Below are 27,725 nucleotides of genomic sequence, written 5' to 3'. Positions count from 1 at the left end.
TTTTCAGTTCCCTTGCCCAAAGTCTTGACTCTTCTTAGGGTGTTCATCATTCCATGACTGATCTCTTAAAAACGTGGGAAAAGAAAGAATAACTGATGACCAGTGTTCTCCACTGAAATGGGTGAAGCAATTGTTAAGAATGTGGCTAATTTTCCCTTCCTTCCCAGTCTCATTTCCTTCCACATCCTTTCATAAATGCTCTTTCCAGTAGTGTTCCATAGAAAAATTTTTCATACAAATTTCAGTCATAGAATTTGCTTTCTAGGGAATTCAACTAGCAGTAGATTGTACCCACAGAGCTCTGAAAAAGAAGTTTCTATAAAGGGATTCTAGAACTAGGTAACTGGGTGCCTAGATGACAGGACCCCACCAGTAGTGGTTAGTGTGGCATACATAGACCATGGCACAAGGGAGGTATGCATATATTAATCTTTATATGGGTACTGTTTACTGTTAGTGCCTCAGTTAGATCATCTTACAAGGCATTGTGCGTGTTCATTGCTAAAAAGCTCACAGCTGCTCTTTTCTTTGGAAAATTTCCCTTAGTAGCACAGTGGCTGTTCTGCTCAAGATGGATAGCACCCACATAATGCCTGATGGAGTATAAATATCTAGCATTTTGTTTCAAAGAAGAACAATCTCTCATGCTATTTGTGCTATGGAAACCCCAGTGTATTAGCTTAAAGCCATTTTTTGCCTGCAATCATAGCCTCCTTTCATTTTTATCTTCCTGCCCTCTCTTGCTTCCCTTAGGCCCCTTCTATTGAAAGCACACCGTCAAAAATCACATGAACAAGAACCAGCCACCATGGCTAGGCTTCTAGAGAATCTGACATAAGACAACTAATCCTGCTTTACGGTTTGGTTCAGGTAAAATTCATCTGACGTTTCTTAGTGTGCTTTACAAAAAAAGCATATTCCACGATTGTTGGCTTTAGGGTTCTACATTCGTACATTAGGCTTAGTTGATCATCATGTTTTCAAAATATTTTCTAACTTTACTTAACATTTTTTTTCATTTTTTGTGGTGTTTTATTTTTTGCTTTTTTACTTACCGAGATGTATAAAAATTATTTTTATGTCTCCTAGTATAGAAAATGGAAACTTTCTTTATTCTCTAACTGATTACGTTCTACATGGCAATTTTTAGACTTAAATCATGAAACCCAAAATTACACACCTTAGGCCTTAGTCTCTTCAAAACAATTCAAGGACCAAGTAATACTTGATTTATATCCAGACTCTTTGGGAATTTTTTTATGTTAATTCTATCTGCTCTCTTTTAATCTCAGAGTACATTATTATGATTTTTTTACATGGTCAATATTTATTGTTTCACAAATATATTACAATTTTGGAACTGCATCCACTTTTATAATGCAGACATTTTATTTAGGCTATCTTTATTTTTTGCCTGAACTAAAATATTTAGAAAACTTCAGACTTTTTCAAGAAAAATTATCCTCCAAATATAAATTTTGCACCCATGTTTGAAAGTTATTTTTTGCCACCATACATCTAGGTTGACAATTATATTTCACTAACTTACACTCTAGTTCTTGCACTGCAGTTTGACTACCCTAATTATAAAGATCATGAAAACTCCTTCCGACCCTTTCCACCATGTGAACACACTACAAGCAAGCAGCCCTCTGCAAATCAAGAAGAGAATGCAGACCAAGCACACCCAATGCTGGCCCACTAATCTCAAACTAACAGCCTCCAGAACTCGAAGAAAGAAAATTCTGCTTTCAAAGACACACAATATATGGTAACTATTTCTAGCAGCCTGCACTAAGGCAAACCACGATATTAATGGCATATATGTACCAAAACCTGGCCTCCCTGTGACAAGGTTTATCCCCAACACCAGCAGGCCATCCACTTCCGCAGTGGCTCATGTCTTTTTGGCCCTTGATTAGAGCATAGAGTCCACCATTGCACTTTTAAGGATGACAGGATCTATCACACCAGACCATGTTCTTGTGTTTGGTAATTTGTTCCTAACACCTTAGAAATATAATTCAGGATAGGAAGTAGAAGTTACTCTAGCTGAGATTTCCAAGTGAGACAGGCAATGTATGTCTTAGTTTTGAGGCAAATATAATGGATTGAGAACAAGGCCTCAAAGGAAAAAAGATGAGGATGCAAATTTTATTGTTTATCCACCTTTTAAAAATATATATTTTTTATTGATTTTTCACAGAGAGGAAGAGAGAGGGATAGAGAGTTAGAAACATCGATGAGAGAGAATCATCGATCAGCTGCCGCACACACCCCAGTGGGGATGTGCCCGCAACCAAGGTACATGCCCTTGCCCAGAATCAAACCCAGGACCTTTCAGTTGGCAGGTAGATGCTCTATCCCCTGAGCCAAACCAGTCCCGGCAAGGATGCAAATTTTATATCTTGTATACTTTGACTTAAGATGAAACCCCTATTTTTGCAGGCTGGTGTCATTTCTAGAAGCAGTGAGAACTTTCATGATCCAATAGCCATTTTTTACATTTTCTTATTATTATAGTCATTATCTATATTGTTATTTATTTATTTATGATTTGTATTGTTATTTATTTATTTATGATTTTTTTACATGATTCCAAAGAAAGAGTATATACTAAAAAGCAAGGGACATGTTTACATTCATCCTACCCACTTCTCCTGAGTAGAAACTGATATTACTTCTTTGAGGGCTCCCATAGGTATTCAATGTATACACATAAATAAGATTGCACACAGTACTTACATTTTTTCCAGTAAACACATTATACACTTCTTGTGTACCTCCTTTTTTCACTTTACAATGTATTTTCAACATTGTTGTATATTTATAAAAAATAGAGCTGAATTTAATGGCTGCATATTATTCCAGCATGTGCACATGTTAAATTATATTACCAATTTATATAGATAAATGTTTTAGTAGTTTCCAATCTCTTGTCACTTAAAATGATAAGTCGATGAATTATTTGTAAGTATATTTATTTCAACATGCATATTTCATAAAGTAAACATACTATATCAAAGCATAGGAGCATTAATTCTGTCTAATGAGGGCTAGGTATTGATATCATTTAGTAGGCACGTTTTTTGTTTAAGACTTGGGTGAATGAAATTAAAAAGAATACACACTAGAAACAATCCATAGCATATATCCACAGTCTATACTTTATTTCAAAGGAGAATTATTTCTTTTTTCTAATCAGTAATTCAATGCCTTTCACAATAGGGTTACCAGGAAAACACAACATTGAAAAGACATCTATGGCTTTATCAATCCCGTGAGAAGCATCTTTTTTTTTAGCATTATCAATAATATCTTTTAAATTACTGATCTCTGCATTCATCTCTTCAGCTTTGATTTTAAAATCCTTCTTTAAGTAGATCTTTTTTAATCTAAAAAATGTAAGAAGGAAAATAAAACATTTTAAATTCCCACGTTTTTCAAGAATTTAATTTTATATTTAATAACTCTTTCCTTTCACTCTTAAAATTGTTCTCTCTTACAGAATCAAGGATAATTTTCCAAAAAGGAATAATTCTGTCTTGGACCTAAACTTTGAAAGAAAGATTAGTTTACATTTTTACAAATATTCACACATATATAGGGTTTTGATAGGATGCTAAGCCTAGCCTGAGGACAAATGTAATGTGTGCCAATCACAATATCAGTTGAGCAGTAACCTTGGTTTGCTGGTAAGAATTCTCAATCCCTCTTAGGATAATATGGCCAACCAAATGTAGAAATAATGTGAAATTATACATTGCTCTAGAACCCTATTATAAACATGATCAGATAGCCAATCAGGAATTCTTCCTTTGCCATCAGATGTCTTGGGTAGATTCTCTATATCTGGGAACCAGCAAGTTTGAAGCTGTCATACCCCTATATTTTTAATCTGTACATTTCTGATAGTTTATTGTCAGCATAGATCTACCTTAGAGTCTTTGGGTGGTAGCAGGGTTCCTAATAATAGGCAATGATCTTGGTAAAATAAGCCAGTTGGTAGTCACAATAAATACATGTGTTTCAAAATAAGTCTTTTTAAATGACCAAAATCACAGCTCAGAACCTATTTATATTGTCTAAGTATTCAGAGATGAGATGCTTGTCCTGACCACTCCAGAGTCTATGCCCAGAGTGTATTTCAAAATTAATTTTTTTAACAAAGAAAAAGAACAAGGGGAAGATTCAATATTTTATCAAATCACAAGCAGTAAATGGCAATGGTGTTGCCTCCATGGTCTTGCTGTAACATTCTCCATCCCACCTGACCTACCAGGACAATGACCATGGAGCACTACTGAGGCCATGGCAGGACTTACCTTCAATTTATGCTCCAACATCATTGTCTGCTCTTTTATTATATTCTCTCTTTCCTTCTCCATCTTCTCCTTCAGTTGAAATATATTTTCCTCGAGACTTTCCTTCTGTGCCTCCATCTGTTGCTGCTGCTCCTGTAGTTTCTGTTTCATCACCTCCTATTCCTTCTCAGCTGCCCCTTCTAGGCCTGCTCCACTGCCCCAGAGAGGTTTCAGAGAGGGATGAAAACTAGGTGAGGACTGATCTCTACCCTCCTGAGCTCTGAGAATAAGCCAAACTGGAAGGGGAGGTGGAAGAATCTGAATTGCTTCCTTTGCCACACCGTCAGGAGAACATTTCAGAGTTTGATGAGAAAGGCCCTGGATGGATGAGGTGCCTTGGTGTTTTCAGAGTTAGAGAGTATGTCCCACAGAAGGACAGAAAGCTCCTTGTTTCAGGAGGTTTTGTTCTCACAGCTGTCAAAGGACACTGCAGGTACCTGCCACCCATTGTGAGCCCAGCCCTGCTACTTACCTGCCATGGCCTTCTCCCCATCCATGAGGGCTTTGTCTGCCTGCATGATGGAATTTTCTATTGCTGCCTGGGACTGCAGGAACCTCTGGAGAACCTCATTTGCCTGAGGAGAAAGGTGGAACAAAAATCTTTGATTTCCACTGGGAAGAACAGGCTTCAAAATAACTTTGTCTATGTAATTTTTCTTGCCTGATTAAAACTGAATCATATCTCCATAGTTTCCAATCTCATTAGAGAGATCAGAAGCTCTTCATACCCCCTGAACTCTCTCTCCTAGTGCTCCATTCTTCTATTGAATCTACATTCCAGCCAGTGAGAACCATTTTCAGTGCTGCAAAACCACTGGCTCTGGTGCTTTTGTATATTTACCTTCCAGGGAGAAATGTTTTCTCCAATTAGTGTTGCTGTTCTCCTCTGACACTTGCTGGCTGTATCTTTAAGCAAGTCATTTTAATCCATCTCTGCCTCTCAGTTCAGATGTGTGAAATGTTTACAAAATGTATAGATGCCTGTTAATGCTAGTTGAAGGATAAAATTAAAATTCTAGGAAAAGAACTCAATATTAGGTCTTAACATTAAGAGTTCAATAAACATTAATTGCATTATTATCATTATTATTTTAATATTATTAGTTGGTACCACCACCAACTATATAGCCAACTATCTCAGATTCATAAGTATTTTAATGCTGTATGCAATTATGTACATGATTGAATTCCTTTCCTCTTTTGATAAGTTTTGAATACAAAAACTTTGATTTTAACTTGTAAATTGTTTGCCCTTGACTCATTCAATGTTATTTTGTCCGATGGAAAATGATTATTTCTCTTCCGAATTTTATGGATTTTAGAAATCCATATTCTTTTTTGAGAATGGACATTGTAGCTCTGTTTAGGAAGAAAGAACAAATTATGGGCCTTTGACGTTAAAACAGTCATGATATCCCCATGTTCTCATATTACCCATAACCAGTGCCGTGACCAATTTCCAGGAGACCCTCTTGACTTTAATCTGTAGGATCCTATGCTCCCCTTATTCCTCACCTTCACTCCTTTCTTGGGCACTTGCCAGTAGTCCTGTTCAATCTTTTCCTTTCTTTCCATGTAGATCTTGTGACCACCAGGAACAGAGAACATGCCTGTTGAAATATTATAGCTTCCATTAGCGACTTGGAAAGCTGCTCCAGTTTATCCTGACAGTGTTTAACAGATGCATCTTCATTCTGCAGCAAGAAGTTATCCTGCTTATCCTTTATGATTTCCTGCAAGGGAAGTATAGAGGGCTGTCACCAGGAGAAAGGAACAGAGGAGAAAAAAATCCAAAGAATCTAGTGGAAGGAAGTCTAGCTGGGGTCCTCATGAGAAAAGCATTCTGTTGGAGAAGGACATGGAATAAAACAGGAATTACCTTGTGAATAAAGGATACCACAAGGTAGGAAATTCCTTGTGAGCCAGGAAAAACTTCCAACCTTCTTTGATCTCAGGTTCCTCATAAAAAATGTTGGTGTTGAACTCCCTTATCTCTATGGCTCCCTGCAGCTATAACTTTGGTTAATTCCATCTTCAATGGCAGTTAGTTAGATATTAACAAGAGACTAGGGACCTAATGGAAAGAGACATCTGATAAAGCCTGATTAAATAGGTACAACAAGGAGCCAAAGGAGTTGAAAATAGCCTGGTATGGAGGGTCTGTTTAGAGACATTTGGTTCCTGAGAGTAGGAGAGTCCCTCATGAAAGTGACTAGCTGAGGAATGACTTTTGGGTGTTTAGGGCAGGCTTGAATTCAATATAAGTATTCGTTTCTGAAAGACATCTATATTGATTATGCTTCAGGGACCAGAGAAATGTTTACATAAAGTGCCTGCGGTTTGGTGGGGGGAGGAAAAAGAAAATGCTGTGTTTTGAAACTCTATCCTCCATAAGAATCCAGACCACTCATTCAATGAGTGAGAGAGGAGGACTCAAGTCAGAAATGCTCTTCTAGGCTTCATTTTTCAAGGGAAAGACACAAAGGGTAAGTAAATACTAAGACAAAGTACCATAAGATGCTTCAGGTACTCCTGGTTTTCATCCTTGAAGGAGTTCTCCATGAAGATTGCAATGGCTTCCCTCTCACAGGCTGCATGCAGGTCCAGCAGCTCCTGCAGGGTGGCTGTGGGGAAGCTCACTCTCTGGGCCATCTGCTCGCTGTAGTGGTCGGCTGCCTTCTGCACAGCCACTGAGTTCTCAAGCTGGGCCAGAGTTGTCACTGCATTCTCCAAACAAGGCACTGCTCCACTATTGATGGCATCCACATAAGTCACCACAAGAGTCCTTAGACCTAATAAGCCAGGAAATTCAAGGGATATCACTCAAAGGGATCTAGGATTTGGAGTCTACATTTCTAAATCTATCTGTCTGTCTCTCACAACCAAACACCCATATATGTGCACACATATACACACACACAAATGCTTGTACACACAGGCGCATGCACACACACACACACACACACACACACACACTACTTCCACCTACTATGATTGGTCTGCACAGTTAAATAAATATTAACAAGAGACTAGAGGCCTAATGGAATGAGACATCTGATAAAGCCTGATTAAATAGAAAAAAATACAAACATCTTGGGGAGTCCACCCAACTAACCAGGATGGGAAAAATTGGTGCAAAAAGAATTCCTCTACTAAGTACCTGCACAATAGGAGCCAAATGATCAAGCAGAACTATGAAACATGTGCAATAGGAGCCAAAATTTTGACCATATGTGGGGGAGGGCACAAACCTGGGAAAATCTAGGGGAAAAGATTGCACAAGTCCTGAAGAAAACAGGAAAGAGATTAAATAGTTAAAAAAAAAAAAAAAAAAAAAAGCCTGCTCTTTCCCATACCCAAATATGGGGAAGCTTAACAAAAACATCAGGACAGTAGCTGCTCTTTAGTCTTCCAGCTCTCTGTCTTCCTGAGAGTGTACATCGATTTTCACTTTAATAACCCTTGCCATTGCCGAGACCTGTTTGGCTCAGTGGATAGAGTGTCGGCCTGCGGACTGAAAGGTCCCAGGTTCGATTCTGGTCAAGGGCATGTACCTTGGTTGCGAGCACATCCCCTGTAGGGGATGTGCAAGAGGCAGCTGGTCAATGTTTCTCTCTCATCGATGTTTCTAACTCTCTATCCCTCTCAATTTCTCTCTGTTAAATCAATAAAATATATTTTTAAGAAAATAAAAAATAAAAAAAATAAACCTTGCCATTATCACATAAAACTCCTCCTACATCAAGGGTCCCTTAAATCCCTTTCACACAACACCACAAGAGAACGTATTTCCTCCAGTAACACTATTGTCCCATGGACTATTAATTTTTATGTTTCTTTAGACCACAAGGCTAACATAATTCAATATATTCTTTTATTTAACATACTAAAGGATATCTGTAAAACATAATTTCCCATTAAAAATCTTAGAAGCAAATTGCTTACATAGATTGCTTACGTAGACAAGATGAGGCAGGGTATATGTGATCTTATATTTTTCTGAATTCTGAAGCTTCCAGTAAATTCTTAGAGCTTTATGGGCTAAGGTACATTCTTAAATTTCTCTAAACCTCCAAAATATCTTTTGTATCCTTCTTGCAAATCTCATTCATTATAAATGACTTCAATTAAGGGTATTCTGTTTTTACACCCAGTTATTGATTCATTATTAGTAGAACACTTTTTATTTGTATGGATGTTACAGATTTTGCTGTCAATGGTTGTAATTTTGGAGAGAAATTTATAAACATCCAAAAGTAGGATAAGTATGCCTGTGTATTCGTGGAGTATGAATATCTGTGGATCCATAATTCTAGGTATAATCAAAAATAAATTCTGGAGAACACATCCTATAATATAGTCAACAATTATTAGGCCCCACAAAATGTGAAATTGAGACTCACGTTTCCCAGTGATTGTGATTCTCTCCCTGAGGGTCTTGGCCCTCGCCTGGGTGAGGATGTAAGAACAGAAATTCTTTGTTTGTTCTGGTAATTTAGGATCCAGTTGGTATTCTGCAACCTTCTCAATATTGGCTAGGAATTCTTTGTCATTTATTGGTCGGTCAAAGACAAAACACTTTCGTTTTGGAAAGAAATTCCGGATGCACTCTCTGGGGAGATTGGATATTTGGGCTTTGGGATTCCTGCCTGAAAGATAAAACATACAAAAACAAAAACAGATATTACAGTAGGAACAGTCTGAGGACAAGGGATCTAAAGATTTTTATGACAGGGAATTGTGTATCTTTGCAATATATAACTTCCAGTTATAACTCCTTTAGGATAGACATTCAAATGCTTCTTTAACAAATTTACTGATGATACAACTTTGGGGAAAATTTTGGAAATGATTAAATATGCTTAAAAAACAACTACAGCAACCTACTATTGTTGTCGAACCTAAAATGGTAGAGTATTGTTTATATTGTCAATATTAGCTACTGAATGAATAACAGAAACTTGGGACAAATGTGAGTTTTTTCTACTTGATCCCATGGGAAAATGAAGCTGTGGATCAAATTGAAGAGCTCAAATAATACTTAATGAAGCAATGTTGGAAATAATACCAGATTATCTAAAGAAAACTGGTAAGATGCTAAAAATAATGTGTACAGCATTAGCTTTTAAAAAAATAAAATACTCTGAAGAGTGAAGTGCAAATGTAGTTAAAACATAATTTTAAGATATCACCATTAGTCTCTAAACTCTTTAAGGTAAAGAATTATATTTATTTCATAGTTTTGCTGTTCTGTGTATCCCATTTCTCATTGTTTTGATAAACCATAAATACAAACATGAAATCAAAAGTGTATAAATTAGAAGTGGAATTTCTTTCAAGGGTTCATCAGATACCTACATGCCCATGTAAATGCAACCCATTGAAATATTTTTAGTATTTTGAAATTGTAGCATGGGTAAATATGGGGAAATTGGAAAAAAATCTACGATATAGATAGAAAGGATTAACATAATTAAAATGTCTATAATGCCCAGAGAAATCTATAAATCAGCACAATCTATCTCAAAACACTAATGGCATTTTTCATATCACTACAATAAATAATCCAATAATGTATATGATACCATAAAAGACCCTGAATAGTCACAGACATACTGAGAAAGAATAAAGTTGGAAGTATTATGCTACCTGATACCAAACTATAATACAATTCTGTGGTAATCTAAGCAGCATGGTGCTGGAATAAAAACAGACATACAGATCAATTGAAACATAAGGGTACCCAGAAATAAACCCATGCAAATACAATCAATTAATAGATGACAAAAGAGGTAAAACAACATACAACATACAATGGTGTAAAGGCAGCCTAATTTGTGCATGGTGTTGGGAAATTGGACAAATATGAGCAAAAGAAGTGAAACTATACCACCTTCTTACACCATATATAAGAATAAACTCAAAATAGATTGAAGACTTACATTAAGACTCAAAATAATAAATCTATTAAAATAAAACATGGACAGTATAATTTCAGACATGAAGGCCAATACACATATGAAAAGATGTTCAACATTGCTAATCATCAGAGAAATGCAAGTTAAAAAAACAATGAGATATCACCTTATGCCTATCCAAATGGTGCCTATTAATAAATAAACAAGCAATAAGTGTTGCTGATGATGTGGAAAATAGGGAGCCATTGTGCACTGTTGGTGTGAATGCAGATTTGTGCAGTTACTAAGGAAAAGAAATAGAGATTTCACAAAAGAATTAAAACTAGAGCTATCTTATGGCCCAGTGACTTCACTTCTGGTTATATATTTGAAGAAATCCAAAACACTAATTCAAAAAGAATATATGACTCCTATATTCATTGCAGCATTATTTACAATAGCCAATATATAGAAGCAACCTAAGTGCCCAAAAATAGACAAGTAGATACAGTATAGGTAGTAATATACACAATGGACTACTACTCAATCATAATAAAGAATGAAATCATACCATTTGAGATAGCATGGATGAATCTAGAGAGTACTGTGCTCAATTAAATAAGTTAGACAGAGAAAGTCAAATATCATATGACTTCACTTATTTGTCGATTCTTAAAAAAAATAAACAAAATTAATACAGACTAATACATATAGAGGGGGAAAATGATGGCTGCATGAAGAGAGTGGGGTGAAAAAAGTGAAGGCATTAACAAATACAAGTTGGTATTTAGAAAATATTCACGGGGATGTAAAAAACAGCATACAATATAATTAATAATATTGTAATATCTATGTATGGTACCAGGTGGATACGTGAAATATAGGGGGAAATCTCATTGTAAAGTATGTGTTATCTAACTATTGTGCTATATATTTGAAAATAATACAAAATGATATTATTGAGTGTAAACTAAAATTGAAAATAGGTGTCAATGAGTGTGGGACAATTAAATCCAGCAGGAATATCAGAGGCTGGCAGACCAGGCTCTCCTGGACAGGGAGCACCTACTATCACCAGTGACACTCCCTGGGCTGTGGGACTTGGACACAGAGCCCTTGCCATCTTGAAGAGGAGAGCAGCCTCTTCAAGGAACTCATGATCACCACCACCCAGACTGGCCTTAAACACTGCCCGTGACCCTGCAGTCATTCTAGTCAAAATCCTGTTGTCCTGACCACAGACCTGCAGATCCTTAGGACTTCCACCTCCAAGGGTGCACGGCTCCGACAGCAATAAGTGTGACTTCCCTCTCCCTGACTGTCAACCTCCAGACACCACAGTTGTGCCTTTCCATTGTGCAAGTCTCCTGAGCCCACCACCTCAAAAGTGACTTTTCAGTGCCAGTGTGAACCCCCACTGGGTACACTTTATCCAAACAAGGGAATGCCCCAGCAATAGAAATTGGAACTCCCTCTTCCTGGCTGTCTGCCCACAGGCTGCAGGTAACACAGCTTCAACACTAGGGCCCTTCAGAGTGCTCTGCCATGGCATACAACCACCGGGTGCTTCTGTGAACCACTGCTGAGCTTGTGAATCCAATCAAGGGCACAGGGTCACAGCAGCAAAAACTGAATCTTCCCAATCCATAGCTACCAACCACCAGACATCACAGTCATGCCTATCCAATGCACAGAAAAAAGGCAGAGCAGTACACCAGTAACTTGACTCTTAGCACTCACATGCTGGGACTCTGTTTCTCATTGCATGCACATGGAATCCCTAATCCTCAATGTATGCAAACTGAGTTCCAGTGACTCTGATTCTTGGCACACATGATCACAGGGGCCCTGATTCTCTGCGCAAAGTCGCACCAAGCGACAGAGACTCCAATACTCAATTCTGGGCATGTACATAAGGTGACTCTGACTCCTGGCACATGCCAGAAACTCTGACTTTCAGTGCATGAATACAGGGCCTTACTTTTTTCAGTGCGGTGCATGTGGGATCCCGATTCTAGGTGCATGCATGAGACTGCACTGAGCACCAGTGACTCTGATTCCAGGCACACACGGCACCCACTGACCCATGGCATCCACAGGTCTTGGTGTCAGAGCTGTTCAGTGACACCCTGTTGGTGTGACGTTCCCACTGCACATGGCTCAGGCCCCCTGAAACTCATCATTTGGACCTTCTAATGATAGTTAGAATGGAAAGACAAGGAAACAATCCCCAGAAGAAAGAAAAAGAGGAGTCGCCAAGAAAGGAAACAAGTGAAACAGAGACATGTAATATAACAGAAAAAGAATTCAGAGTAATGGTCATACAGTTCATAAAGGAGATGGATGAGAATATCAACAACCTATGCAAAAATCAGGAAGAAATCAAAAGTGATATAGTTACAATCAAAAATGTTATGGAAGGTTTCAACAGTAAACAAGAAGAATCAGAGGACTAAATGAGTGAGTTAGAAGAGAAGATAGAGAAACAAGCCCAATCTGAACTCCGCCTGGAGAAAAAAAAATTTTTTTAAACAGAAGGAGAGCATAAGAGAAATTTGGGACAATACAAAATTAAGTAACATAAACATAACAGGGGTACGAGAAGGATAAGAATAGGAGCAATGACTGGAGAATCTATTTGAAGAAATAATGACAGAAAACGTCCCTAATGTGGGGAAGAAAAAAGTCACACAAGTACAGAGATTCCCAAGCAAGATGAATCCAAAAAAGACCCACACTAAGACACGTCATAATTACAATCACAAATGTTAATGACAAAGAGAGAATCTTAAAGGCTGCAAGACGGAGACAAACAGTTACCTACAGGATTCCCTATCAGATTATCAAATGATTTCTCAATAGAAACACACCAAACTAGAAGGTAATGGAATGAAGTATACAAAGTGATGCAAAGCAAAGGACTGAATCCAAGAATACTCTATCCAGCAAGACTGTCAACCAAAATTGAAAGGGAAATCAGGAGCTTCGCAGAAAAAAAAAAAAATGCTAACGGAGTTTATCACTAGCAAGCAAGAAATGCAAGAAATGCTAAGGGTATTGCTTTGAAAAGAAGAAATAGACATGGAGGAACACACAGGCATAAAGTACAGAAATGTCTACAAACAAGTACCAATCAATAATACCATTAAACTTAAATGGATTAAATGTTTCACCAAAAGACATGGAGTGACTGAATGGATAAGAAAACATGACGCATATATATGCTGTCTTCAGGAGACCACCTCAGAACAAGGGACTCACACAGACTGAAAGTGATGGGATGAAAAAATATCTATCAGGCAAATGGAAATGAAAAAATATACTGGGGAAGCAATATTTATACCTGACAAAATAGACCTCAAAATGAAGGCCATAACAAGAGACAAGGTAGGCTACTTTATAATTCTAAAGAGATCGATATAACAAGAAAATATAAGTCTGGTAAATATGATATATATGCACCCAATACAGGAGCAACCTAATAAATAAATTTAAAAAAAACTTCTGTAAGATATCAGAGGAGAGATTGATGGTATTACAATCAATGTAGGAGAATTTAACACCCCATTAACATCACTGGATAAATCCTCTAGACAAAAATTGGCAAAGAAACTGCAATCCTAAATTACTCACTAGATCAGATAAACTTAATATCTTTAGAACATTCCACCCCAAAACTACAGAATATATATTCTTCTCTAGCACACATGGGACATTTCCAAATACAGATCACATATTGGGACACAGGCAAAGCCTCTCCAAATCCAAAATGATTGAAATCATATCAAGTATCTTCTCAGATCAAAATAGCATAAAATTGGAAATCAACTACAATAAAAACAATCAAAAAAATTCAAACACTTTGACACTGAATAGCATACTACTAAACTATGAGTGGGTTGCCAAAAAGAAGAAATAAAAAGCATCCTGGAAACAAACAACAATGAAAACACAACCCAAAATCTTTGGGACATACTGAAAGCAATCTTGAGAGAGATATGTATAGCATTCAGGCCTACTTCAAAATACTGGTAACAAACAATTAACTCTGCAACTTGAAGAATTAGAAAAAGAGTAACAAGAAAATCCCAGAGTGAGCAGAAAGAAGGAAATAATAAAGATCAGGTCAAAAATAAAATGCAAAAGATCAATGAAACTAAGAACTGGTTCTTTGAAAGGATAAACAAGATTGATGAACCTCTAGCCAGGCTCACCAAGAAGCAAAAAGAGAGGATCCAAGTAGACAAAATCAGAAATAAAAGAGGTGAAATAACAACATACCCCATAGAAATATGAAGGATTACAAAAAAAAAAATATTATGAACAACTCTATTCAAACAAACAGGTAAATAAAGAAGAAATGCACATATTGCTAGAAAAATACGACCTTCCAACACTCAACCAGGAGGAATAAAAGAAAAAAAAACGAAATAGGCGGATAACTATGGAGGAAATTGAAGCAGTAATCAAATAAACTTCCAATAATAAAAAGCCCTGAACCAGAAGGCTTCAGAGGGGACTTTTATCAAATATTCAGAGAAGAAAGAAAACCTATCTTCCTCAAACTATTCAAATAATTCAAGAGGAAGGAACACTTTCAAGCTATTTCTATGAAGCCATATTACCCTAATCCCAAAAACAGGTTAAAAAAAAAAAAGAAAGAATTATGGGCCAATATCCCTCATGAATATAGATTCCAACATTATCAACAAAATTCTAGCAATTACATTAGAAAGATTGTACACCATGACCAAGTTGGATTTATTACAAGGATGCAAGAATGGTACAATATCTGCAAATCAATAAATGTGTTACATCACATAAACAAACTGAGAGATAAAATCCATATAATCATATCCCTTCATGCAGAAAAAGCATTTGACAAAATCCAACACCCTTTCTTGATAAAAACAGTCAGCAAGGTGAGATAAAAGGATGATACTCACTAGGCAAAAAATGAAAACATTTCCCCTAAAACAGGAACAAGACAGGGATGCCCACTCCCACCACTCCTGTTTGACATAGTACTGGAAGTATTAGCCATTACTATTAGATAAGAAGAAAAAATAAAAGGCATCCTAATTAGAAAAGAAGAAGTAAAACTGTCCTTATTCACAAATGACAATGATATTGTACACAAAAACCCCAAAGACTCCATAAAAAAACTACTAGATTTAATAAACGAATTCAGCAATGTAGCAGGATACAAAATTAGTACCAAGAAGTATATGGCTTTTCATATACAACTAATGAACTCACAGCAAGAGAAACTAAAAAAGCAATCAAATTTATCATTTCAACATAAAAATTAAGATACCTAGGAATAAATTTGATGAAGGAGATAAAGGACCTGTACTCAGAAAATTTTAGGACACTGAAAAAAGAGTTAGAGGAAGACAAGAACAAATGGAAGAATATACCATGTTCATGGGTTTGGTAGAATCAACATTAAAATGACCATACTACTCAAAGCAATCTATAAATTCCATGCAATCCTCATTAAAATATCAACTACATACTTCAAAGACATAGGACATATAGAAAGTCAAGAGACATATGAAAACATGCTCAAAGACCCCAAATAGCTGCAACAATCTTGAGAAACAAGGACAACGTTGGAGGGATCTCAATACCAGGTATCAGGCTATACTACAAAGCCACTGTTTTCAAAATTGCCTAGTACTTGCACTAGAACAAACATATAGACTAGTGGAAAGGAACAGAGAACACAGAAATTGACAAAGTCACTATGCTCAATTAATATAATATTTGACAAAGGAGGTAAGAACATACAATGGAGTTAAGATAGTCTCTTCAATAAATGGTGTTGGGAAAATTGGACAGATAGATGCAAAATAATTAAATTAGTCCTCAAACTTAAGCCATACACAAAAATAATCTCAGAATGGATAAAGGACTTAAACATAAGATGGGAAATCATAAACATATTAAAAATCCATAGGCACTAAAGTAGAAGACATTTGTTGTAGCAATATCTTTATCGATAGGGCTCCTATGGCAATAGAAATTAATGAGAAAATAAACAAATTCACAAAAGAGAGGTAAGAGATCTGAATTATCACAGCACTTTCAACCAATTTCCTTCTTTTTTAGTGTATTTTACCTCCAAAGTTGTCCACAATTTCAAGGAAAATGTCTTGCTCCTCATAGTTCATTCTTGGCTGTGAAACAGCTGGCAGCTTCATCAGCTCCTCTACAGTAGTCAGAAAGTTGAGAAAGTCATGGTACTCTGTGGACCTCAACTTTAGCATCTGTTCTATGTTTGGCTTGTGAACTAATTCTGTCTTAGAATAGAACTCTTTTTTTTTTTTTTTTTTTTTTCTGTGTAAGACTCCTGTTTAATCTTCACAGTATGGATTTTCCCTGCCACACTAAAATTATCAAGTTTTGGTTCAGAAACTTGAGAACTCTGTAAATCTGTTTTCTAACCTCCTCTCATAATATATTTGCAAAATTCCTCCAGGTAAGACTTCTTTAAAAGTTGGTAGCCACTGATGGGAAAACATCATGTTGTACTTCTCAGAAATTCTCACATGAAAGACCATGCAGGTTTGGGCTGACTTCTGAAAAGCATGCGGGGAACAAAAGAAGAGGCTGTGTCTTCAGCATGCAAACACTGGGTAGACAAATTTCCAAATGAGCCTTGGTTCTAAGCTGATTGGTGATGGACAAGCTTCTTACAGATATAGCTGAGTGAACACTGATTTCAGCTTTTTGGATAAATTGTCATGTCTTTCCTGCTTGATGGGGGCCCTTTTTCAAATGTGAATTGGGAGGCATTGCCTTCTTCTTTCCAAAATGGACTTGAAAAGGCACAGTCCTGACAAAAATACTGAAACTGGAGAACATCACTTTGGAACTCTAGGCTTTCGGCCTGTGGAGGACTAACTTCATCTGGAAGACCCACTTTGGGAGCTGTAGGTGTACATGAGTGGTCATTGGATAAGGAAGCATGGGATAAACAGGTTGGTTTAGTAGGCAATAAGGAAGAATCTCTCCAGGTGTTATGGGTGGAATGTTTGAAAATAATTCTGGAATAGGATAGAGCACATGAGTCCCTGCTTTGAGGATGCCAGGAATTCCTGGGAAGTCTTTGATAGGTCTAGAAAGAGGAAAGTTACTTGGAGGTCCTGGACTGAAGTAGAAGTCTATGATGAGAGATGGGAGAGGGGTACTACAGGTGGAGGAAGACCCACTGGGAAATTCCTTAGGACAGTGGTTCTTAACCTTCCTAATACCGCGACCCTTTAATACAGTTCCTCATGTTGTGGTGACCCCCAACCATAAAATTATTCTCATTTCTACTTTATAACTGTAATTTTGCTACTGTTATGAATCATAATGTAAATATCTAATATGCAGGATGTCTTAGGTGACTCCTGTAAAAGAGTTGTTCGACCTCCACAGGGGTCATGACCCATAGGCTGAGAACCGCTGCCTTAGGAGCAGAAAGGTTCAGCTTAAGTCTGCTTGGCCTATAGATGCCTTAATCTCTGGAGAGAAATTCTTTGACTTCTGATAAGACTGAAATGCAGGGTCATCACCGAATGTGACCAGTTGCCTGGGTTCGTAGAACACATCTTTGAAATCAGATTGTGATCTTGTCAATGAGTCAGATGTGTTGTCTGGACAGCACTGCTGAGGATCTGACTCAGGCTGCTGCCATCCACACTGGGATGAAAGGTGGGAGTAAGAGGGAGGGAGAGTGGGGGCTCTGGGTCTTTAGTGAAGATTCCAACCAAAAGGCAGCTGCCCATGCTATCTAATTTTTCTAGCCAGGGAAACAAGTGGACCCAGTGAAAGAAGAAGATGACTAGAGAGAGTCTGCAAAAGCATCCTCAGGGAGAATGGTTTAATTGTCCTTGAACACTTTCTATGCAGTGTGCTATGAATTTAACTTTTTTAAAGAAATTATGTTCATGTTTTGTCAGTAAAAAAAAAAGCAATTGGTTTCCTAAAATTGAGTATATTAAATAAGTAGTTCTTCATTATGCTTTCAGTTTCTATCTGAATTATATTTTAGGAAATGCCATTTCAAATAGCCTTGAATTAACCTAAGAAATTGTTTGCCTGAAAAAAAAAACACACACAACATTTATATTAGGACATTTAAAAGCAATATCTAGAAGTGCATGAAATCTAGAGGGAATAAGAGCATTCAACTGCTTCCCTTCTTGTTGTTTTTCAAGAGCAAGTATATGACATTTATCTCTTTCTAAAACAGTCTGGTTAATGTAAGAATTGACAGGTGGGCTATAATCAGGGCAGATGCCATGACTTACAATCATTGTTTCTGGTTCTCTCGAATTTAGGCTTCATGCAATAACAAGTGATATTTTTAAAATGTAAGTTAAATAGAGTCATTTTTTTGCCAATAAATCTTAAAAGCCTCCTTTTGCAATTATTATAAAGTCCACTCTCTTCCATGATCTACAAGATAACATACTCTGACTCCTGCCTTGCCCCTCTCTAAACCTAGGTGATCTCTTGCTTTACTGCATGGACCTTCCCCAATCAACAGATTTGCTCAAAGTCTCCTTCGAATTCATTTCCTTCGTTCTTTCCTAACTCAACTGCACTCATATTAAAACTTCATTTTAACTCTCATTTTCTCAGGGAGGCATTTCTGACTGACTAATCTAGATTGGCTTCTCTCACTTCTACACTTACATATGCACCCTGTATTAGTCCTTTACTTGTTTAGAAACAATTGAAATATTACACCCGTTGGTAAGACAATTAGTTAGTGAGCATGGGACCATGGCTATTTTGTTAACCACAGATCTAAATGTTTAAAAGTGCATTCTTTGTGTCATTCTTATCTACATTTGAGTTTGGTTCATAGCACCTTGGGTGTTTGACCTGGTAAAACAAAATGTGGAAAAATGCATCCTTCAGTGGTCAGACATGACTTCGTGAATGTGAGCACCTGTTACTATTCTATTTGTTACTATCATTGTCATCATCACCATCATTGTCATCTTATAATCCTGGGAAGAAACTTGGGAATCAGGGAAATCAGACAAGTTACCTGTTTCTTGTCTGCAATGTGCAATTATAGGACAGACATAAAATAGACATACACATTCCAAAATGGAAAAGTTGGAAGGAATAAAGAAGTTCTGGGTCCTAACGAAGTCAGAAACCTAGTACAACAAATTCCATTAGATTTTAAAGTTTGAGAATGATCTATTCTGGCTCCATACTCTGTCCTTCTTGCCCCATTGGAGTGGTATACCTGTCCACCAAGACCACCTAAGCAGCAGACCAATGCCCTTGCACTGGGTGGCAGACCTGCCTTCTCGAACCGAGGAGGAGATGATCTTGACCCATGGGTGCCAGGGCCAGCCTGACAGGTTGAACCAGGCTGAGGTATGGAGGTGGGAATTGAGAAAAGAAAGAAAGACAGGAAAGCGGGATTGGGAGGACTACAGGTAGCGACTGGAGCAACTTTATTAACTGCGTAATGTTTTTTATACACAAAACACTGAATAGGAGGTCTGTCAAGAGGGATGTATTCTTTGTTCCTTTTAATCTCTAAGTGAGAGAGAGTGCAGAAGGAAAAATTCTCAATACAGCAAATCAGGCAGATTCTCAGTACAGCAAATCTCAGTAAATAGTTATAGACTTCTTGGCAAGCCATGAAATGTTGCTCTCACTCTAGATACAAAGGTTGCTCTCATTTTTTGCCATCCAAACAAGACGGGGAAAACTGTGTGAGTATGGGGCCAGCCTTGCTAGCCCCTTCGGATGCAAGGGCCATGTCAGCTTACACCCGGTCTCCAACACATGGACCTGTGTCTTTTGGGATCACAGGCAGTAGCAACCCCACTGGCTGTGACATCTGTGGCTCTACCCTCAAAGACCTTCTTCCTCCATTTGGTCAGAGATATGTCACTTTTGGTACAGGCTGCCATTAGTTTTGCTAATTTGAAATTCTCAATAAACATGTTGGCCTCCTAGGGGTCCAAGCCATTAGAGAAGGTCTTTCATAGAGCTTTCCTGGATAACTACATCCTGATTCCTGGGTTCTACTGAGATGGTTGAATGGATCTACAGCCAATACCCAATATGTTAAGCAAATGGTTGTCCAGCCACACCCTTGGCACTATTTTCAGAACATGCTATATGGATGGGCTGAAAATCATTCAAATCATCCAAATCAAGTGCTCATTGCTTTTTGCTTACTTCAATTTATCTGTCTCCTCTTGCATCTTACCTAATAATAGACAAACATGTAAACTGACCATACCTCTGCTAAGCTCAGAGCCAATCAGAGTAAATGTGCAAATTAGAAGACCAAAGATGGCAGCTGCCCAGCTGGTCCAGGCACAGAGTGGCCAGGTGGGGCAGAATGCCTGCTATGAGAGGGAGGGCGGGGGCAAAGGGATCTACAGGAGCAGAGTGCCACAGTGAAGACAAGACTGCAGACTCCATAATTTGCAGTGAAGAGGAAGATGGCAGACTCCAGCCAAAGTCTGCATCAAAGACAAAGAAGGCAGACTCTGGCCAGAGCAAAGGCCTGGGTCCCGGGAGGGAAACAGGTGCTGGTAACCAAGGGAAGGAAGACCTGTTGCATGAATCTCTTCATGCAATGGGCCTCTAGTTTTACTATAAGTAGCACAGAGAAAATAGGCCATACATTCAAAAACTTTTCTTACAAATCTCCTCAGTTAAATATTTAATTTAATTACTTTTAAGTTCCAATTTCCACAAAACACTAGAATACAATTTGATCAAGTTCTTTACCACTTTATAACAAAGATTGCTTTCTTATAGTTTCCAGTAGTAAGTTCCCCATTTTGTTCAGGACCTCATGAGTGGCAAGTTTAACATTCACACTTCCAACAACATTTTATTCATGACAAAATACAAATTCTCTAAGATGGCAGAAGCTCTTATTAAATAAGTCTCCCTCTTATTTCTGAGCTCTCACAAGAATCACCTTTAATGTTCATATTTCTATCAATAGTCCTTTTAAGACAATCTAGAAATGTTGTATTATTCACTCAAAACTCTTCTAGCCTCTGCTTGTTATCCAATGCCAAAGCCTCCACATTTTTAGGTATTTGTTACAACATCCAGGTACCAAAATCTACATTATTTTGCCAAGCCTTCCATAACAAACTACCACAAACTGGGCCACTTAAATAACAAAAATTTATTCTTTCACAGTCCTAGAGGCTAAAAATCTAAAAGGAAGATGTTAGCAGAACTGTTTTCTTCTGAGGACTATGTGGAAAAGATATGATCCAAGCCTCTCTCCTTGGCTAAAAGTAGCCATTTTCTTTCCATGTTTCTCCTCTTCCTCATCTTCCTCCTCCTCCTCCTCCTTTATTTTTTTCTCCCCTCCAAATATGAACTTTGCACTTATACTTGAAACATTTTAGTTTTGGTTACATGCAGGTTGAGGATCACATTTTTCTGAATACCTTAAAAATATCATTGCACTTTTGTCTGACCTCCATTGATACTGCCAAGGAGTCAGCTTACCAATTTAAAAAAAAATATCCTTTCTCTGTAAACACCTTTAGACAATTTGATTTATCCAGGTGTGAATTTATTATTTTTTCTACTTTGATTCCAGGTGTTTCTTACATTTTCCCTGATTTGTGTCATTAAATCTCTCTTCAATTGACTCTAACCTGCTGTGGAATTTATCTTCTGAATTTTTACATTAATAATGCTAATTTTAATTTTAGTCGTTCACAGGATCATTTTTAAATGCATTCTGCAGTTTTTATACGTTACTAATTTTTGCAGATATTTCAAGTTCATCTTGTATTTCCATATGCCTAGGAAATACTCAAAATCGCTTCCTCTTCCACAATACAGTTGTTAAATTTGTTTGGTAATTATGGTATACCAGTCAGCATTCTCCAGAATTGTATGTGTGTTTATATTATAGGCTGCACACACACACACACACACACACACACACACACACCAATACAGAAAGGAAAGAATGAGAGGGGGAGAGGAAAGAGAGGCAGAGACAGAGGCAGAGATTTATTTTAAGGAACTGGATCAATTGTAGGGCTGACAAATTCCTGCAGGCTAAAATTTTAGGTAAGAGCATACAGTGCATTCTTTACTTCAAAATCTATAAGGCACCAAGTTGGAAACACTTCAGGATTTCTATAATACCACCTTAAAGAAATTCTTCTTTAGGCAATCTCAGACTTTGCTTTTGAAGTCTTCAGCTGATAGATTGAGGCCTGCTCACATTATGGAGAATAAACTGCTTTATTCAAAGATTCCTGCTTAAAATGTTAATTACATCTAAAAAAATAAATATCACATTTACACTCACGTTTTACCATACCACTGGGTACCATAGCCTACCTAGGTTGTCAGAAAACTAATGTGCCACCTGTTGCCACCTATTACACTGTTACTGGTGGGAGTGGTCCACTATCTGGAGGATAACAAAAAGCATAATAATGGCTACCACCAGGCACAGCAGTCCCAGGACATCAACATACTGCATGGTTTGCAGGTGTCAGGGTCTTCAAGAAAGATATAACTCACACAGAGAAGAGATCAGTTTCAATAGCAAGCACTAATCTCCCATGGCCAGCAGGCCTTGCCTTGCAGCTAGTATAGGGAGATTGTCTGCACACAGCTCTCTTGTGTTGCAAGTGAAGGACTCCCTTCTCTCACCTCCAGGTGATAGCAGTGGAGATGGCAAGGTGCAATGTGACACACTATTTAAGAATAGTGAAAAAGCACTCATCAAACCCAGAATAGGGAAAAATATTCCCAAACAAGGCAATTAGCTGAGCATAGGTGGTGTGACCTCCTAAATTCATTTAATGAAATGTTCTAGGCCAATGGTGGCTCTTATGCAGCTGTGCAGGGGTCAGAAGAGTATATTCATTAGACTGCCTTTACCAATAGTCCACCAACACCCTGATCAGCTCCTAAAATATCAGAAAAAGCACATCAAATCTGGGAAGACCACTGCCCATCCAAACTTTGGAGGCAGAGCTGGTTCTGATGTGGTCCCTGAACAACTTACATGGGTACAGCTTGCTCACAGAACCTCTCTTTCATTTGAAGACAGCATTTCATCGGGATCACTAAGAGAAGCAGACACAGCAGCATGATCAGTCCTCCCTGGAGGATGGAACTAAACTAAGAACTTCATGAATCTGAACTAAGCCAATTAAAGAGATTTTTTAAAAAAGTGTCTAGGTGGGACTGTGGGTATATTGCTGATAAGTGTCCCACTGAAGTATGAATCTTCTGCAGTTTAGTTTCTATGTTCTCTGAGCTGTTGATGTGTACACTCCAAAGGTGTAGGCAACAATACACCTGTTCTGCAAACATATAATTGAGAGTTATTCAGTTATCCATTACCATCCTAGCTACTGAGTTTAATGGTCTTGTTAGATATGAAACGTGGAAAAGTCCAAGTGATTGTATACTAGCCAGACTATTACAATGGCAATGTGGATTGAGAGAAGTCAGTCTGTGGTTGAGTTGGCCTCCTCTCACCACAGCTGTGCTGATTCTTTTCAAGGTATTGTTTTGCTATGCATGGCAAAGGCTTTTGTAGGAATGAGAAGGGGAAGCATTAATGATCCCCCTCTTGCTTTCTGCTCCAAGAATCTTCTGAGGCAGCAGTTTCTCTTGAACAATGACCAGGGGTGAGGACTGCCTAGCTATAGCTATAGTTCTCTGTCCAAGTTCTTCTGAGGCTACAACTTCTATAAGGACTCACTGACCCGGTTATATGACCCAATATTACTCACATGTATTGATGGTATAGGAATTCCAAGTTGACTGTTGATATTCTGTCTCCCCTTTCACCATCAGCATTGGATCTTATAGGAAGGAAGCATCTGAAAGTAAAATTTCCTTGAAATTTGAATTAGGAGACCCTTTTGATGGTGCCTGGACCACAAACCACACTTGGGTATTATGTTTTATTGGATAAAAAAAAAAAGAATAGTGAGAGAGAGAGAGAGAGAGAGAGAGAGAGAGAGAGAGAGAGGGAGAGATAGAGATTTTTCAGGCACAGGCTAATCAGGTGACTAACCAGCCCTCTATGTACTTCAAGCTCAGTATTTCCCAACATGCATTGCAGTGCTGTGTTTAATGTCCAAATGCTTTTTTTTTTTTTTTCCAAAGACAAGAGTATCACCTAGAAACCTATTTTACCTGTTGGCCTTTCATAGCTATTGTGTGAGCTACGCATGTTATCATTTTATCACCACATTGCCTGAAGATGATAGGACCCTGAAAAGTCCATCTTATTCTAGGGATCACATTCGTTGCTGAATAGATTGTGCAGAGAATGCAATACATTGATTAGCTTGGTATTTGCTGGATATATGAACACATGGCAGAGTTGTTTTCCTAAAGCCACAATAATCGTCAACATAATACACTGGAATGGCAGCAGTCACATATCCAGAATATGCAGTTAGGTACCATGAAACTGTGATTGGGAACTAGTAGTCCAGTGCTGTCTGTCAATTTGCCACATACATATGTAAGGCTCATACATTTTTAATTCCTACTGTGCCACTCTGTGATGCCCAGGCCCATTGGCAGCAGTCACACAACTGTGCTGCACCTCTGGCTTCCATTTTTTTCTGGAGCTAGTCCATGTGATCTGGCTCATTCCTGAATCTGAGGTAGGCATCTATGTCCTGTTCTGTTGTAGACCCAATTTGCTGAGTGCACGCTCAATCAGTTTGTGAATTCCTCTTGTGTTCCTTTTTGAATAGTCACCATGAGTGATGGGTAGCCCTCCTTTCCAGTTCTCAAGCTGCTGCCACAGCCCTCTTGCCACAGGCTGTTCACAATTACTCATTTTTTTCTGAGACTTTTTCTACTTCTGGTAATACATCATCTCTAGTTCATCATCCAGGGAGCATCTATTTCAACTTTATGCAAGGAATTATCATGAAACATAATAAAGAACAGAAATCAGTTCCAAAATATCTGGAAAGGACCTCTATTCCTTTTCACAGGAATTCACTTCCAGAGCTCATTTCACATGCTAAGTCATGATAGACTTATTCACTATATTGAGAATACTCATTATACCAAAATACATTCCTCTTACTCAAACATATCACCTCAAAGAGCATGCTCTCCCAAAAGGGAAAATGGGCCAAGGACTGATTCCACTCACTTACCACAACACTTAAGTGGTTTTTCAGGGCTAGCTAAGACTATATTTTGTCATTTTCTGGAATTTACAGTATGATGCTGATCTCTCGGTTTTGGGATGTAAAGAATCAGAGACAGAGCTAGATATAGTTTCTCTTATAATTTTCTTCCCAAATTTAATATTGTTCAAAATTCAGCTATAAACATAGATTTTACTAAGCATGTGAGCTAGGGATACATATTTCTTTATATATCTTTGCCTACCAGTTTTGTGAAGAACAACAAACCTTCCACTCCTCCAAAGCCTTTCTCTCTATTATTTGAATCCATCTCTCGCTCCTCCACCTTTTCTATTTTCTTTTCCCTGTTCATCACGTTGTTTTTAAGAGCAAATCCAACTGTTTAGCAAAGCAAGGTAGCCGTCATTTTTCATGGTTTACCTCTCTGCTGCAACTTGCAACCTGGACCTCTGCTTCAGCAGGCATTTCAAATTATTTTTCATAAACATGCCAGTACCCATATTCCTCTCGATCAAGAATTGTTGGACCTGTCTTAAAACAATAATGCTTTATTATTTAATAATGTGGTACCCAGTAGTTATTCTGCTGCAACAGAGAAAGAGGCTGTATATAAAATTTTGACATGTACATATAAGGAACTGTTTGACATTGAAATTGGGTCTCAAAAGAACTGGTGGCCCAGAAAGAAACTCTCTACAGATTGATTCACATGCCTTTCAGCATAACGATTATTGCTTGTCTCACTTTTTATTCTTATAAGTATATTTCCAGTAGGACATGATCTCACTCATCTAGGGGAAATGGTGAACAACATAGACTGATGAACAAGAACAGACCCAGAGATAAGCAGCCATGTGTAAGACTGTTGGACCTTAAAGGGAGGGTGGGGATAAAAGGGAGAGATCAACCAGAGGACTTATGTGCATACATATGAGCCTAACCAGTGGTTGAGGACAATAGGGGGTTGGGGGCATGAGTGGAGGGGATTGGAATGGAGGGTTGAGGACAAATATGTGATATCTTAACCAATAAAGAAATTTTTTAAAAATCTGAGCATTGCAAGTAGTGCACAGGTAACCTTGTTTTGGAAATTCTGGGGCAAAAATACCATAGCTGGACAAGCGTAAAATTAAATACACATTTTGTCGGCATTGGTGCCTGGTGAAGTTTTTAGCCAAGCCATTGCTGCCCATGCCATCAGATTTTTCTAGACCATGAAACAGGCAGTCCCAATGGAAGAAGGAGGTGTCTGCAAAGGCATCCTTAAAGGACAATGGTTTAGTTGTCCTTGAACACTTTTTATGCAGTCTGCTATGAATTTGGAACTTAAAATAATTAGTTCTTATTTTTCTAGAACTAAAAAATAATGGATTTCCATGAATTAAGCTTGTTGTACAAATAGCTCTTCATTATTTTCAGATTCAATCTGATTACAATGATGGGAAATGCCATTTCAAGTGGACTTGAATGGCCTAGGAGATTGTTCTTCTAGCTCCAAAATCTTTATGGGAGCTCATTTCAAAAACATAATGACTAGTCAACGTCTTAGAAAAAGAAAGTAGAATGTTGGTCATCAGAGCTTATAGAGAGGAGGAAATGGTGAGTTGTTTAATAGGTGTAAAGTTTCAATGTTGCAAGATGGGAAAAGTTCTGAGATCTGTTATAGAACGATGTGGCTATTCTCAACACTACTGAACTATAAACTTAAAAATGGTTAAGATAATAAAAAAAAATCGCTGAAAGTGTGTACAATTTGGAGGGTAAGAAGAGAAACATTATATTTGGGAGTTACAGTAACTTCCTTTGTTGTTTGTGGAGTCCACAGGCTTATTTTAAACAAGTTTATTTACTTCTAATAAAACACTCAGTCCCCTAAGATGGAAAATCACTTAGAATATTTACTTAAAATCAAAAGCCTTTTGCACTAAACTCATTCTGTGACTCAGAGATACAGAGCTGCAAAGCTCAATCCCAGCTCTGTGAGAGACGGTGCACTTCGTAGTTGTTTTTCCCAATACATTTATCAAGAGCCTAGCACCAGTTCCTGAATGTAAAATATAATGTTATTTGGGATCTTGTTATATTTTGGTTCCAGCAGATCCAAGAACACAACATTCTCAGCATATCTTTACTTTGTTGACTAAAAATTACAGGAAAAAAAAGTATTACTCCTCAAAATTATAAACAAATGTTACATTCATTAATTCATCCAATCATTCATCTATTTCTTCATTCTTTCAATCACAACCTGCAGGAACTGGCCAGCAGACCCTGAACAACTACTGAAAGATTACTCT

The 27,725-nt window shown here is 37.7% G+C and overlaps 1 protein-coding gene and 1 pseudogene across 1 annotated transcript in view; both read right to left on the bottom strand.

Annotated features, from left to right (window-relative positions):
* Window positions 1-27,725, bottom strand: part of LOC118724004 (guanylate-binding protein 7) — a 290,363-nt gene that overhangs the window by 190,534 nt on the left and 72,104 nt on the right. The window lies entirely within an intron of this gene.
* On the bottom strand, window positions 16,210-17,980 carry LOC118723076 (annotated as a pseudogene).

This window comes from Pipistrellus kuhlii, unplaced genomic scaffold (genome assembly GCF_014108245.1).
Source record: "Pipistrellus kuhlii isolate mPipKuh1 unplaced genomic scaffold, mPipKuh1.p scaffold_m20_p_2, whole genome shotgun sequence".
Lineage (NCBI taxonomy): Eukaryota > Metazoa > Chordata > Mammalia > Chiroptera > Vespertilionidae > Pipistrellus > Pipistrellus kuhlii.
The sequence above is the reverse complement of the archived record's forward strand: the minus strand, read 5'-3'. Positions and strand labels throughout refer to the sequence as shown.